Below are 15973 nucleotides of genomic sequence, written 5' to 3'. Positions count from 1 at the left end.
GTTTGAAATCAGCAAGTGTGATGTCTGTACTTTTGGTCTTCTTTCTCAAGATTGCTTTGGCTCTTTGGAGTCTTTGGTGGTTTCATATGAGTTTTAGGATTTTTTTTTCATTTCTTTAAAAAATGCTTTGGAATTTTGATAGAGATTGCATTGAATTTGTAGGTCACTTTGGATGGTATGGGCATTTTCACAATATTAACCCTTCCAATCCATGAACACAGCATATCTATCCATTTGTTTGTGTCTTCTTCCATTTCTTACATCAGTGTTTTATGGTTTTTAGTGTGTAGATCTTTCATCCCATTAGATAAATTTGTTCCTAAGTATTTTACTTTTTCTCATACTATTGTAAATGAGATTATTTTCTTAATTTTCCTTCTGATAATTCATTGTTAGTTGATATTCGTTGATATACAAATGCAGCTGATTTTTGTATATTGATGCTGAAACTTTACAGAATTCAGTTATTCTAACAGGTTTTTTTTTTTTGGCAGTGTGTTTAGGGTTTTCCACATATAATATCATGTCATCTGCAAACAGACTTAATTTACTTATAACTTTACAATTTGGATGCCTTGTATTCATTTTTCTTGCTTAATTGCTCTGGCTAGGACTTACAGTCATATGGTGAATGAGGGTGCTGAGAGTTGCATCCTTGTCTTGTTCCTGATCTTAGAGGATGCTGTTCCTTGTTTCAGCTTCTCATTATTCCGTGTGATGTTAGCTGTAGCCTTATCATATATGGCCGTTATTATGATAGCGTACATTACATCTATACATAATTCGCTGAGTTGTTTTTTCACACACACACACACACACACACACACACACACACACTCTCTCTATTTTATTTTTACAAGAGATAAACTGACACCGAGCATTGTAAATGGATGACCACAACAAAATAAACAATGATTGCAATTACCAAACACAAAACACACTCATACTATGTCATAATATTGACATTCAGTCCAGTAAACCTCCACTGTAACAGCTCATTTACTTTGCAGTGAAAATTGATTTGTATATTTTTTGCCTCTGAGTCCTTGTGGGATTTTTTTTTATTCAAACAGAAAGTCACAAAAATTATAATCATCCTCATCAGGTCACTCAGTCCCATGTAATTAATTTTTTTCATCTTTTATGAATTCATCAGTTTTACATTAGAGTTCTGAAAATGCTTATTCATTCAGTTCAGAAGTATAGTCAGTTACCAGAAACCTGTACTTGTCACAGTCTTTTCCATGAATGCCTTGAATAGGAAACCCTTTTATAGGAACATTTTTGCAAAAGCATCAGAGTACACCCAGAACTGTCTGTAAATGACAAAAGACTTAAAAATGACCACGGTTAAAGATTTGATGAAAGTTCATAATAATGCAATTGACAAGGAAATTTAGTTATTGCTGAGATATACATTTTAAAGTAATAACTACAGTTATGACTTGTAACATTATACCAGAACATATAAGATTTTTAGAAATTTCATGTAATGTCTGAAACATTTATATTAATATATTTCCATACAAATAACCCAAAGAAAGTTTAGTATTAGTTGCTTTTTTGTTTGTTTGTTTGTTTTTTTATACTGCAGGTTCTTATTAGTCATCAATTTTATACACATCAGTGTATACATGTCAATCCCAATCGCCCAATTCAGCACCCTACCATCGCCAGCCCACCGCGGTTTTCCCCCCTTGGTGTCCATACGTTTCTTCTCTACATCTGTGTCTCTATTTCTGCCCTGCAAACCGGTTCATCTGTACCATTTTTCTAGGTTCCACATATATGCGTTAATATACGATATTTTTCTCTTTTTCACTTACTTACCCTGTATGACAGTCTCTAGATCCATCCATGTCTCAACAAATGACCCAATATCGTTCCTCTTTGTGGCTGAGTACTATTCCATTGTATATATGTACCACATGTTCTTTATCCATTCGTCTGTAGATGGGCATTTAGGTTGTTTCCATGACCTGGCTAATGTAAACTGCTGCAACAAACATTGGGCTGCATGGGTCTTTTTGACTTATGGTTTTCTCTGGGTATATGACCAGTAGTGGGATTGCTGGGTCATATGGTAATTCTATTTTTAGTTTTGTAAGGAACTTCCATACTGTTCTCCATAGTGGCTGTATCAATTTACATTCCCACCAACTGTGCAAGAAGCTTCCCTTTTCTCCACACCCTCTCCAGTATTTGTTTGTAGATTTGCTGATGATGCCCATTCTAAGTGGTGTGAGGTGATACCTCATTGTAGTTTTGATTTGCATTTCTCTAATAATTAGTGATGTTGTGCAGCTTCTCATGTGCTTCTTGCCCATCTGTATGTCTTGTTTGGAGAAATGTCTATTTAGGTCATCTGCCCATTTTTGGATTGGGTTGTTTGTTTTTTTAATATTGAGCTGCATGAGCTGTTTATATATTTTGGAGATTAATCCTTTGTCCATTGATTCATTTGCAAATATTTTCTCCCATTCCGAGGGTTGTCTTTTTGTCTTGTTTATGGTTTCCTTTGCTGTGCAAAAGCTTTGAAGTTTCATTAGGTCCCATTTGCTTATTTTTGTTTTTATTTCCATTACTCTAGGAGGTGGATCAAAAAAGATCTTGCTGTGATTTATGTCAAAGAGTGTTCTTCCTGTCTTTTCTTCTAATAGTTTTATAGTGTCTGGTCTTACCTTTAGGTCTCGAAACCATTTTGAGTTTCTTTTTGTGTATGGTGTTAGGGAGTGTTCTAATTTCATTCTTTTACATGTAGCTGTCCAGTGTTCCCAGCACAACTTATTGAAGAGACTGTGTTTTCTCCATTGTATATCTTTGCCTCCTTTGTCATAGATTAGTTGACCATAGTTGCATGGGTTTATCTCTGGGCTTTCTATCTTGTTCCATTGATCTATGTTTCTGTTTTTGTGCCAGTACCATATTGTCTTGATTACTGTAGCTTTGTAGTATAGTGTGAGGTCAGGGACTCTTATTCCTCCAGTTCCGTTTTTTTCCCTCAAGAGTGCTTTGGCTATTTGGGGTCTTTTGCGACTCCATACAAATTTGAAGATGATTTGTTCTAGTTCCGTAAAAAGTGCCATTGGTAATTTGATAGGGATTGCATTGAATCTGTAGATTGCTTTGGGTAGTATAGTCATTTTCACAATATTGATTCTTCCAATCCAAGAACATGGTATATCTCTCCATCTTTTGGTATCATCTTTAATTTCTTTCTTCAGTGTCTTATAGTTTTCTGCATACAGGTCTTTTGTTTCCATAGGTAGGTTTATTCCTAGGTATTTTATTCTTTTTCTTGCAATGGTAAATGGGAGTGTTTCCATATTTTCTCTTTCAGATTTTTCATCATTAGTGTATAGGAATGAAAGAGATTTCTGTGCATTAATTTTGTATCATGCAACTTTACCAACTTCATTGATTAGATCTAGTAGTTTTCTGGTGGTATTTTTAGGAATCTGTATGTATAGAGATCTGCAAACAGTGACAGTTTTACTTCTTCTTTTCCAATTTGTATTCCTTTTATTTCTTTTCTTCTCTGATTGCCGTGGCTAGGTCTTCCAGAACTATGTTGAATAACAGTGGTGAGTGTGGACATCCTTGTCTCATTCCTGATCTTAGAGAAATGCTTTCAGTTTTTCACGATTGAGAAGGATGTTTGCTGTGGGTTTGTCTTATATGGCCTTTATTATGTTGAGGTAGGTTCCTTCTATACCCACTTTCTGGAGAGTTTTTATCATAAATGGGTGTTGAATTTTGTCAAAAGCTTTTTCTGCATCTATTGAGATGATCATATGGTTTTTACTCTTCAATTTGTTGATATGGTGTATCACATTGATTGATTTGCATATATTGAAGAATTCTTGCATCCCTGGGATAAATCCCACTTGATCATGGTGTATGATCCTTTAGTGTATTGTTCGATTCTCTTTGCTAGTATTTTGTTGAGGAGTTTTGCATCTATATTCATCAGTGATATTGGTCTGTAATTTTCTTTTTTTGTGGTATCTTTGTCTGGTTTTGGTATCAGGGTGATGGTGGCCTCATAGAATGAGTTTGGGAGTTTTCCTTCCTCTGCAATTTTTAGGAAGAATTTGAGAAGGATGGCTGTTAGCTCTTGTCTAAATGTTTCATAGAATTCACCTGTGAAACCACCTGGTCCTGGACTTTTGTTTGCTGCAAAATTTTTAATCACTGTTTCTATTTCATTACTTGTGATTGGTCTCTTCATATTTTCTATTTCTTCCTTGTTCACTCTTGGAAGGTTATACCTTTCTAACAAGTTGTCCGTTTCATCCAGGTTGTCTATTTTATTGGCATATAGTTGTTTGTAGTAATCTCTTATAATCCTCTGTATTTCTGCGGTATCTGTTGTAACTTCTCTTTTCATTTCTCATTTTATTGATTTTAGTCCTCTCCCTCTTTTTCTTGATGAGTCTGGCTAATGGTTCATTAATTTTGTGTATCTTCTTAAAGAGCCTGCTTTCAGTTTTATTGATCTTTGTTATTGTTTTCTTTGTTTCTATTTCATTTATTTCTGCTCTGCTCTTTATGATTTCTTTCTTCCTGCTAACTTTGGGTTTTGTTTGCTCTTCTTTCTCTAGTTTCTTTAGGTTTAACGTTGGATTGTTTATTTCAGATTTTTCTTGTTTCTTGAGGTAGGCTTGTATAGCTATAAACTTCCCTCTTAGAACTGCTTTTGCTGCATTCCATAGGTTTTGGATCGTCGTGTTTTCATTGTCATTTGTCTCTAGGTATTTTTTGATTTCCTCTTTGATTTCTTCAGTTATCTCTTGGTTATTTGGTAATGTATTGTTTAGCTTCCGTGTGTTTGTGCTTTTTACGGTTTTTTCCCTTTCTTATAGCGTTGTGGTCAGGAAAGATGCTTGATATGATTTCAATTTTCTTGAATTTACTGAGGCTTGATTTGAGACCCAAGATGTGGTCTATCCTGGGGAATGTTCCATGCATACTTGAAAAGAAAGTTGAATCTGCGGTTTTTGATGGCATGCCATATAAATATCAATTAAGTCTATCTGGTCTATAGTGTCATTTAAAGCTTCTGTTTCCTTAATTTTCTGTTTGGGTTATCTGTCCATTGGTGTAAGTGAGGTGTTAAAGTCCCCCACTAGTATTGTGTTACGGTCGATTTCCTCTTTTAGAGCTGTTAGCAGTTGCCTTATGTATTGAGGTGCTCCTATGTTGGGTGCATATATATTACAATTGTTATATTTTCTTCTTGGATTGATCCCTTGATCATTATGTAGTGTCCTTCCTTGTCCTTGTAACACTCTGTATTTTAAAGTCTATTTTATCTGGTATGATTATAGCTACTTTCTTTTGATTTCCATTTGCAAGGAATATCTTTTTCCATCCCCTCACTTTCGGTCTGTATGTGTCCCTAGGTCTGAAGTGGGTCTCTTGTAGACAGCATATATATGGGTCTTGATTTTGTATCCATTCAGTTTGCTGAGTTTTTATCATGAAATTATGTTCACTTTTGTCAAAAGCTTTTTCTGCATCCATTGAGATGATCATATGATTTTATCCCTCATTTTATTAATGTGCTATATCACATTTATTCATTTACATGTGATGAACCATATTTGCATCCCAGGAATAAACCTGCTTGGTCATGGTGTATGATTCTTGTAATGTGCTGTTGAAGTTTGTTTGGTAATATTTTGTTGAAGATTTTGGCATCTGTGCTCATCTGTGCATCAATCATGTTGAGCATTAATTTTATTTTCTTGTAGTTTGCATGCCTGGCTTTGGTAACAGGGTAATATTGGCCTTGTAAAATGAGTTTGGAAGTTTTCCCTCCTCTTCAGTTCTTTGGAAGAGTTTGAGATAGAATGGTTAATTTCTTTAAAGTGTTGGTAGAATTTACCAGTGAAGCCATCTGGTCTTGGAACTGTTTTTGGTTGAGAGGTTTATTATTTACTGATTCAATCTCCTTACTTGTAATTTGTTCATATTTTCTATTTCCTTATTATTCATTCTTGTTAGGTTGTACATTTCTAGGAATTTACCCATTTCTTCTAGGTTATCTAACTTGTTGGCATAAAATTGCTCATAGTAATTTCTTCTGATCCTTTACCTTTGTTGTTACGTGTGGTAATATAGCCCCTTTAACTTCTGACAATATTGAGTCTTCTCCTTTTTGCCTAGTTAGTCTAGCTAAAGGCTTGCACATCTTTTTTTTTCTAACCTTTAAAAAAACCAGCTCTTAGTTTCAGTGGTTTTCTCTTGTATTTCTAGTCCCTGTTTCATTTATATCTGCCCTAATTTTTATTTCCTTCTGATAACATTAGGCTTAGTATGTTGTTTAGTTCCTTGAGTTTTCTTAGTTGTTTACTTTAGACCTTTCTTTTTTCTTAATGTAGACTTTTATCATTATAAACTTCCCTCTTAGAACTGTTTTTGCTGCAGCTCATAAGTTTTAGTACATTGTGTTTCATTTTCATTTGTCTCAAAATACCTTGTCAATTGCCCTTTTATTTCTTCTTCAACCCTTTTGTTCAGGAACCTGTTGTTTAACTTCCACATGTTTGTGATATTTCTGGTTTTTCTCCTATAATGTATTTTAGTGTCATACCATTGTAGTCAGAAACGATACAGTGATTTCAGTTATATTATGACCTAACAGATGATCTGTCATGGAGAGTATTCCATGTATGCTTGGGAAGAATGTGTATTCTTCTGTTCTGCATATGTCTGTTAGGTCCATCTGGTATTATGTGTAGTTTAAGTCCAATGTCTCCTTACTGATTTTCTTTTTGGATGATGACCTATCCATTGATGAAAATGGGGTATTGAAGTCCCAAAATACTGATTTGCTGCCCATTTCCTCCTTCAGGTTAGTTACTATTTGCTGTATATATTTAGGGTGCTCTGATAGTTCAGGGATAAAAATGTATAATTGTATGTCCTCTTATAAGTAAATTTACTCCTTATCTTTATATAATGACCTTCTTTTTCTCTTGTTACAGTATTTGACTTCAAGTTCATGTAAGTATAGCTACCACTGCTCTCTTTTGGTTTCCATTTGAATAGAATATCTTTTTCCATCCCTTTACTTTCAGTGTAAGTGTGTCATTAAAGCTGAAATGAGATTCTTGGTATCAGCAGACACTTGGGTCTTCTTTTTAAATTCATAAAACCACTCTGTGTCTTTTAATGGGAGAATTTAATTCATTTGCATATAGAGGAATCATTGACAGGGAAGGACTTACTAATTCCATCATATTAATTGTTTCCTGGATTTTTTTGTCATTCTTTTACTCCTTCTTTTCTTGCTGTCTTTCTTTGTGAATTGATCATTTTGTTGTGGTATGCTTTGATCCTTGTTTCTGTTTCTTGGGTATCTACTAAAGGTTTTGATTCTTTGTTATCGTGAGCCTTTCATCCAACCTTTTAGAGTTATGACAGACTATTTTAAGGTGATAACAACTTAATTTTGAATACATACAAAAGCACTACAATTTTGCACTCTCCTTATTTTATGCTTTGATGTCACAATTCACATCATTTTATATTGTGAATCTGTTAAAAATTATTGCAGTTACAGTTGTTCTTGTCTTTTACCTTTATACTAAAGTTATAAGAGATTTACCCATCACCATCACAATATTAGAGTATTCTGAACTATCTTTTAGCCTATGAGTTTTATACTTTCATGTGTTTTCATGTTCCTAATTAATTAGCACGCTTTCATTTCAGATTGAAGAACTCCTTTGAACAACTTTTGTATAAACTCCTTCAGCTTTTCTTTGTTTATGAAAACTCTGTCTCTCCAATTGTAAAGGACATGTTTGCTGGATAGAGCATTCTTGGCATTTTTTTTTCTTTGCACACATTGAATATATCATTCCTATCCTTTATGGGCTGCAATAGTTTTGCTGAAAAATCTGTTAATCTTATGGGGATTCCCATGTATAAACAAGTGGCTATTCTTGCTTTTACGATTCTGTCTTTAATTTCTGATAATTTCATTATAGTGTGTCTATTTGTAGATCTCTTTGGATTAATCTTCTTTGGAGATTTTTGGGCTTCCTTGATCTGGATATCTCTTTCTTTCCCCACATTAGGGAACTTTTTAGCCATTATTTCTTTGAATATGCTCTCTGCCCTTTCTTTCCTTCTCTTTCTTGAAGACCTGTAACACATATATTGATCCACTTACTGGTGTCCCTTATGTGATCTTCACTTTTTTCTATTCTTCTTTCTTTTTGCTCTTTTGATTGGATGACTTCCACTGCCTTGTCTGATTCTTTCTTCCATTTGGTCTAGTTTGCTTGTGAAGCCCCGTATTGAATTTTTCAGTTCATTTATTCTTGAAATCTATGATGTCTGTTTGGTACTTCTTAATATTTTCCGTCTTTTTGTTGAAACACTTTGCTCATGCTTTATTCTCTTGAGTTCAGTAAGCATCTTTATTACCATTATTTTGAACTCTGTTGGGTAATTACTTATATCCACTTCATTAAGGTCAGCTCCTAGAGATCTCTTTATTTGTTTGAAACATCCCCGTTTCTTTACTTTCCTTGACTTTCTGTGTTGCTTTTTGTATAAAACAGCCCCTTTTCCCAGTTTTGACAGATTGGCCTTAATCAGCCTGGCCTGGTTGTTGAAATCATTGTCTTTGTTCTTAGTGACTTGCAGCAGTTGAGGGTGTTCCAAGACCCATCAGTGTCCTCAACCATGTGGTTAATGCTCATATGCCTGTTTAGGCTTCTGGACAACTGCCACTTGCCTGCTGCTTTAACTCCCTGATGCGGGTTAATTGGAAGCCCAATTATCAGGCAGGAGCTGGAAAAGTCAGAACATGACATATGTAGTCTTGCCTCTATGAAGAAGAATGCAGAGCTGGAAGAGTTTCTTCTTCCTCACTCTGTGCTGAGCCAAGGGAAATAATTGCTCTGAATGCTTCTGTGTCCAAGTAAAACAGCCTTTGTTTTTAGTGGTCCCAGGGACTCATGAAGGCTGAGCCCTTTCAGCTCCCAGAGCTAGGTGAATTGGGGGCTAGTCCCTTAGGTGGCAGTTGAAAACTGGTGTGCTAGATGTGTGAACAAGCTCCTTCCAGGAGAGAAGATAAAAATTTGGTCTTATTTGGAGCTGGTGGAGATAGCAGGGGACATGCCCACCAGCTTTACCAGGCTCCCAAATGGATCCCCGTGAGCTTCCACATGCAGACTAACTGGAAGCCATAACCACAGGCAGCAGCTACGAAAATATACGACTTCCTTCCAGGGAGAAACATTCTTGCTGGGAGATGGGCATGTTTTTGTCATCTCCCTCCATGCTGGGTCTGGGTGTATAGCTACGGGGAATCCTTATGCATCCATTTAAAAACTGCTTCTTTGTTTGCTATAGTACTGTGGTGCTCAGGAATGCAAGCCCAATTGACTTTCAGAGGTAGGTTATTTGGGGGTCCATCCCTCAGGTGGCAGTTTTAAAAGTCAGGGTTCTAAATGTGTAGACAAGCTCCCTCCAGGTTCATGCAGGAGATTTGGCTTTATTGTTGAAGGAAGCTGGGGGAGAGGGCAGAGTAAGTACCCACCGGCTCTTTTGGGCTCTGGGCAGGATTCCAGTCAGCTGAAATGCAAGCTGATTAGAAGCTGGACCCTCAGACAGTAGCTGGGAAAGTATGTAGTCCAACACCCTCCAGGAAGAAATTGGGAGATAAGCATTTGTGTGTGTTCCCTCTGCTCTGCGTTTGGGGAGATAGCCAGAGGGAGTGCTCAAGCACCTTGTAAAAACTGCTTATTTGTTTGCTATAATATCATGGGACTTGTGAAGGGAAGCCCTTTTGGCTCTCAGAGCTAGATGATTTGGGGGTCCATCCCTCAGGCAGCAGCCTTAAATTTTGGGACATTAGAAATGTGGTGCAAACACCGCGCTAATTGGGAAGGAGCTAGGAGTTGGTGTTTTCAGAAAGATTATAAGGCGCTGTTCTTGGGTGGGGTTTATAGTAAGAGTGTGTTTCATCCTTTCCTACACATTTCTGAGTGGGTATTTTCTCAGTTCCCAATGTGTAGGAGTCACTAAAGTTAGTTTCTTGATATCTTTCAGAGGGAATTGATCTGTGTGTAGCTGTATATTCAGTGCATCCATGGAAGGAGGGAAATTCAGGAGTCTCTTCTGTGTCCATCTTGAGGTATGTGTTGATCTTTTCTAATAACCGACTCCTGGTTTCATTGACTTTCTATACTGTTTTTCTGTTTTGTTTATGTATGCTGTAACATTTATTATTTTTCCCATCTGCTGGCCTTGGGTTAAGTTTTTTCTACTTCTTTAAGGAAAATGTTAGATTGTGGATATGAGATCTTTATTCTTTCTCAGTGTAAGCCTTTACAGCTATAAATTTCCCTCTCATCACTGTTTGTGCTCCATCCCGTAAGGTTTGCTATTATGTATTTTTTTTCTTTGGTCTCAAGTTATTTTGTAGTTTCTCTTGTAATTTCTTCCTTGACCCATTGGTTGTTTAAAAGCGTGCTGTTTAATTTCCACATATTTGTGAATTTTCGTTTCCCTTCTGTTACTGATTTCCACTTTTATCCCATTGTGATGGAAAAAGATTCGTTGTGTGATTTCAGTAGTTTTAAATTTTATTAAGAATTGTTTTGTGGCCTCACATATGGCCTATTCGGGAAATGTTTCACGTACACTTGAGAAAAATCTGTAATTTACTATCTTTGGGTAGAGAGCTGTGTATATATGTGTCTGTTAGGTCCATCGGTTTATACTGTTGTTTAAGTCTTCTGTCTCTTTACTGATCTTCTGTGTGGTTGTTCTCTCCCATTTCTGAATGAAGGCTATCAAAGTCTCCAACTCTTCCTGTTTCTCCCTTCCGTCAAGGTTTGCTTCATGTGTTAAGGAGCTCTGGTACAAATGTTTATAATTTTTATTTTTTCTTAGAGAATTGATCCTTTTCTCATTATATAAATTCCTTTTTTGTTCCTTGTAAAAGGTTTGACTTAAAATCTAGTTTGTCTGATATTAGTATAGGCACCTTGTTCCCTTTTGCTTACTATTTGCATGGGATATTTTTCCATTCTTCACTTTCAACCTGTGGATGTCCATAAATTTAAACAGAATCCCTTGTAGACAGCGTAGACAGCTTATAGTTGGATTCTGTTTTTTATCCATTCTGCCAGCTTATGCATCTTAATTGGTGAGTTTAATCCATTATACTTAATTACTGATAGAGAAGGACTTTTTTTTGCCATTTGTGACATTTGTTTTCTGTATGCTTCATTAAATTTTTGTCCCTTCCTTATTGCCTTCTTTTGTGTTTATTGTTTTTGGAGTGACACATTTTGATTCCCTTCTCACTTCCTTTTCTGTATACTTTGTAAATATTTTCTTTTTGGTTATCACAGGGGTTACATACAATATCCTAAAATCATAACAATCTGTTTTAAACTGTCAACAACTTAACTTCAATAATATACAAAAATTCTACTCCTTCACCGCACCACTCCTCCAGTCTGTTATTGACGTTAAAAAATACATCCTTATATATTGTGTATCCATTAACATAGAAATTATGTTAATTTTTAATTTTCTTACTTTTAATCCTATAGTATATAAAAAGTGTGATTACCAACCACGTTGCAATACTCATGTTTTTTATATTTCGCCATTTATTTACCTTAACCAGAGAGCTATATATTTTCTTCTAGCTTTGAGCTACTTGTCTAGCATTTTATCATTTCAACTTGAAGGACTCCCTTTAGTATTTCTGGTAGGGAAGGTCTAATGATAGTAATTCCCTCCAAGTTTTGTTTATCTTGGAATGCCTTAATTTCTCCTTTATTTTGAAGTACAGTTTTGCTGATATAGGATTTTTAGTTTATAAGGCTTTTTTTTTTTCCTTCAGTACTTAAAATACATCATCCCAGTGCATTCTGGACTGCAAGGTTTCTGCTGAAAAATCTGCTAAAAATTTTATTTGGCATCATTAATACATGATGACTCAGTTGTCTATTGATTCTTTCAAGATTCTTTGTTTTTTACTTTTGTCAGTTTGATTATAATGTGGTTTAGTGTGGGTCTATTTGATTTTACTCTACAGTTCATTTAACTTGTATTTTTTTATCCAAGTATTTCATAGTTTGGGAAGGTTTTGTCCATTATTCCTTCAGATGAGGTTTCTGCTGTTTTCTCACTCTTTTTTCTTCCTGGATTCCCATAATGTCTTCTTTTTTGGATTCCCATAATTCCATTAGGGTCGGTTCACATTTCTTCATTAATTTTCCTTTTGGCTCTGAGAACTAATAATTTCAAATGATTTGTCTTCAAGTTTGCTGATGCCTTCCTCTGCCTGTTTCAGTCTGCTTTTGAACCCCTCTTGCGAAATTTTCAATTTAGTTACACTTTTAACTGCACATTTGCTTTTTTGAAATAAATTCTGTCTTTGTTGATATTCTCACTTTGTTGATATATCATCTTCCTGATTTCCTAGGCAGTTGTTTTCAAGAGTTCATCCAGCAACTCTGAAGCCTGTCTTTCTTTAGTGTCACTTTCTAGAGATTTATTATGTTCCTTTGAATGGGCCACATTTCCCTGTTTTTTTCTGTGTTTTGTGAGCTTTTGTCAAAAATTGCATATTGAAAAAAACAGCCACCTCTCCCAGCCTTGTAGACTGGATACTTGCAGAGGAAGGCCTTCACTACTCAGCCTGGTGTAATGACTTAAGGTCTTCTCAGATCTTTTCTGAGGATGTGACTTCACTGGGCCTGTGTATGAAGCCCAGCCACAGTCCCCTAATTCTGCCACACACAGAGCTCCTTTTAAATATTTCATTTCCCCAAGAGCCTCACCCCTGTCTTCTTGGCCCTTAAATGTTCTGTTGTATTCCTCTGTTAGTAATCTCTGCCCTCCAGGTGTGTGCAGGTCTACAGTTGCCATGAAGTTTTCATGGGCCATTGAATCCATCATTGCTTTCACAGCTACCAATCTTATATAAAAAATATTCCACTATTCCTATCTCAGCTGTGAGTCATGTGAGACAGAAATCAGACTCTCAGACATTGCCTGGCATGCCACACATTGCAATCAAGTTGCACTCTTTTACTTTTCTCCCAATGGAGGACCAGTAATTGGGCAGCTTTCACTCTCCTGCACCATATTGAATCAGGAATGGGTTAGGATAAGAGTGAGCAAAAATGTCACAAAATTTGCTATCATTTAAAGAGTGACTCTTTCTTGATTGGGCATTCACTTTGTTGCTTCAGATTACTGACTGGTTTCTAGAGCTCCCACAAAGCTATTTGTATTCTATTGTTTAGGTCAGTGTTTTCATGGGGTTACAGACCTGGAGTTTCCTATTCTGCCATCTTACCTATATCACTGCTGTCCTTCATTTTTGGAAGATGGTTTTACCAGATATAGAATGCTTGGTTAACAGTGTTTTTCTTTCAACACGTGAATATGAAATCCACCAGCCTTCTCCCTTGACGCTTTGAAAATTCTCTTTGTTGTTAGTTTTTGCAATTTTAATATAGTGTTTTTGTGTAGATCTCCTGTTGGAGTTCACTGAGTTTCTTGGATATGTACTTTCATGTATTTTATCATATTTGAGGAGTTTGGAACAATTATCTCTTCAGATATTTTCCCTGACTTTCTATCCCTTTCTCTCCATGCAGGATTCCTATTATGGATATGTTGTCATACTTGATGATGTCTCGTAGGTCTTTTACATTCTGCTCGTTATTCTTCACTCTTTCCTCTTTCCACCCCTGAGTGGATAGTGTCAATCAGTTCTTCTTCAAATGTGCCAATTCTTTATTCTGCCTTCTTAAGTCTGCTAATGAATCCCCCTAATGACTTTCTTATTTCAGTTGTGGCACTTTTCAACTCTAGAATATATATTTGATTCCTTTTTGTAATTTCTTTCTCTTTGTTAGTATTCGTCACTTGGTGAGACACCATTTTCCTGATTTCCTTTTAGTTCTTTGTCCAAAATTCCATTTAGTTCTATGGGAATATTTAAGAGAGTGATTTAAAGTCTTTTTAATGCCTGGACAATGTGTATATGTGTATGTCCACATTGTGTGGACAGTGTATATATATATATATATATATACACATTTTTTTCCTCATTCATGGATCATACTTTGTTGTTTGTTTTCATACCTCATAACTCTTTGTTGAAAATTTATATGTTAAATAATATAAAGTAGAAATTCTGGAAATCAGATTCTCCCTTCCCATCAGGATTTTCTGTTATAGCTGTTTGTTGCTGGTGTTGTTGTTGGTGGTGGTATTGCTCCTGTTTGTTGAAATCCAGCTTGCATTTGGGAAGATGTAATGGTTGTTACAGGTTGGAAGGAAGCTTTATGATATGAGAAGCCCATACCATTTTTTGTGACTTTATTTTAAATTAATATAAAATGGTGTTGGTTTATTGGATATATTTTTATGTTCCATGCTACTAACATTTAAGATTCAAACATTTGACAAAAGTGTATTTAGGACTTTTCATAAGTATTTGATTGAGAGTATTCAGTGGTGATATTTTGTTTATTGTATATACATGGGTCTCTTTCTGGGCTCTCTAGTTTGTTCCATTGGTCGATATGTTTGTATTTAACCCAGTACTATTCTGTTTTAATTACTGTAGCTTGGTAATATGTTTTTTTTTTTTTTTTTTTTTTTTTTTTTTGCGGTACGCAGGCCTCTCACTGTTGTGGCCTCTCCTGTTGCGGAGCACAGGCTCCAGACACGCAGACTCAGCAGCCATGGCTCTCGGGCCCAGCCGCTCCGCGGCATGTGGGATCTTCCCGGACTGGGGCATGAAACCGTGTCCCCTGCATCGGCAGGTGGACTCTCAACCACTGTTCCACCAGGGAAGCCCGGTAATATGTTTTGAAAGCAGGAAGTATGATCCCTTAAGGTTTATTCTTCAAAAGATTGTTCTGGCTATTTGGGGTCTTTTGTGGTGCCCTATGAATTTTTGGATTGCTTTCTCTATTTCTGTATTGAACACCATTGGGATTTTAATAGGGACGTCATTGAATCTGTGGACCACTATGGTAGTATGTACATTCTGAAAATAGTAATCATGAACATGGGAGGTCTTTCTGTATTATCAGTGTCTTCTTTAATTTTCCTCATCATTTTTTTATACTTTTGAGTGTACAGGTGTTTCACCTCTGGTTATGTTTATTTCTAAGTATTTTATTCTTTGCATTGAAGTTGATAATGTGATTCTTTTCTTAACTTACTTTTCAAATTTTTCATTGTTAGTGAGTAGAAATGGAATTGACTTCTGTATGTTGATTTTTATATATTTCTACTTTAGTGAATTCATTTTCTGTGGAGTTGGTAAGACTTGCTACCAAAAAAATTGTGTCATTTAAAAGATAATGTTACTTCTTCCTTTCTGATGTGAATGTCTTTTATTTCTTCTCCTTACTTAATTTATCTGTCTAGGATTTCCAGAACTATGCTGAATAAAAGTGGCAAGATTGGACATCCTTGCCTTCATGGTCATAAAGGAAAAGCTGTCACTTTTTCACTGTTGAGTTTGATATTAGCTGTGTCCTTTTCATATTTGGCCTTCTTTATGTTCATTTCCTTCTATTCCTAGTTTATGGAGGATTTTTATCTGAAAGAATGTTGAGTTTTTTCCAAATCCTTTTTCTGCATCTGTTGAGATGATCATGGTGGGGGTTTGTTTTGTTTTTTTCGTTCTGGTAATGTCATGTATCATGACATTGATTGATTTATGGATGTTGAACCATCCTTGAATCCCAGCGTCATATGTATAATCCACTTGGTCATGTGTATAATCCATTTAATGTGCTGTTTAATTTGGTTTGCTAGTATCTTGATGAGGTTTGTAACATCTGTGTGCATCAGGGATATTTTATCTTTTCTTGTAGTGTCTTTATCTGGTTTTGATATCAGGGTAATGCTGGACTTGTAAAATTAGTTTGGAAGAGTTCACCGTTTTTCAGTATTT

The 15973-nt window shown here is 35.7% G+C and overlaps 1 long non-coding RNA gene across 1 annotated transcript in view; it reads left to right on the top strand.

Moving 5' to 3' along the window:
- LOC307188483 overlaps window positions 1–11325 on the top strand; it is a 40314-nt gene extending 28989 nt beyond the window's left edge. Inside the window, exon 3 of the long non-coding RNA XR_013828953.1 lies at window positions 10075–11325. This is a non-coding gene — a long non-coding RNA (uncharacterized lncRNA). The remainder of the gene's footprint in view (window positions 1–10074) is intronic.
- Window positions 11326–15973: the final 4648 nt, after the last annotated feature.

Source organism: Stenella coeruleoalba (genome assembly GCF_951394435.1).
Source record: "Stenella coeruleoalba genome assembly, chromosome: 7".
NCBI classification, from domain to species: domain Eukaryota; kingdom Metazoa; phylum Chordata; class Mammalia; order Artiodactyla; family Delphinidae; genus Stenella; species Stenella coeruleoalba.
The sequence above is the reverse complement of the archived record's forward strand: the minus strand, read 5'-3'. Positions and strand labels throughout refer to the sequence as shown.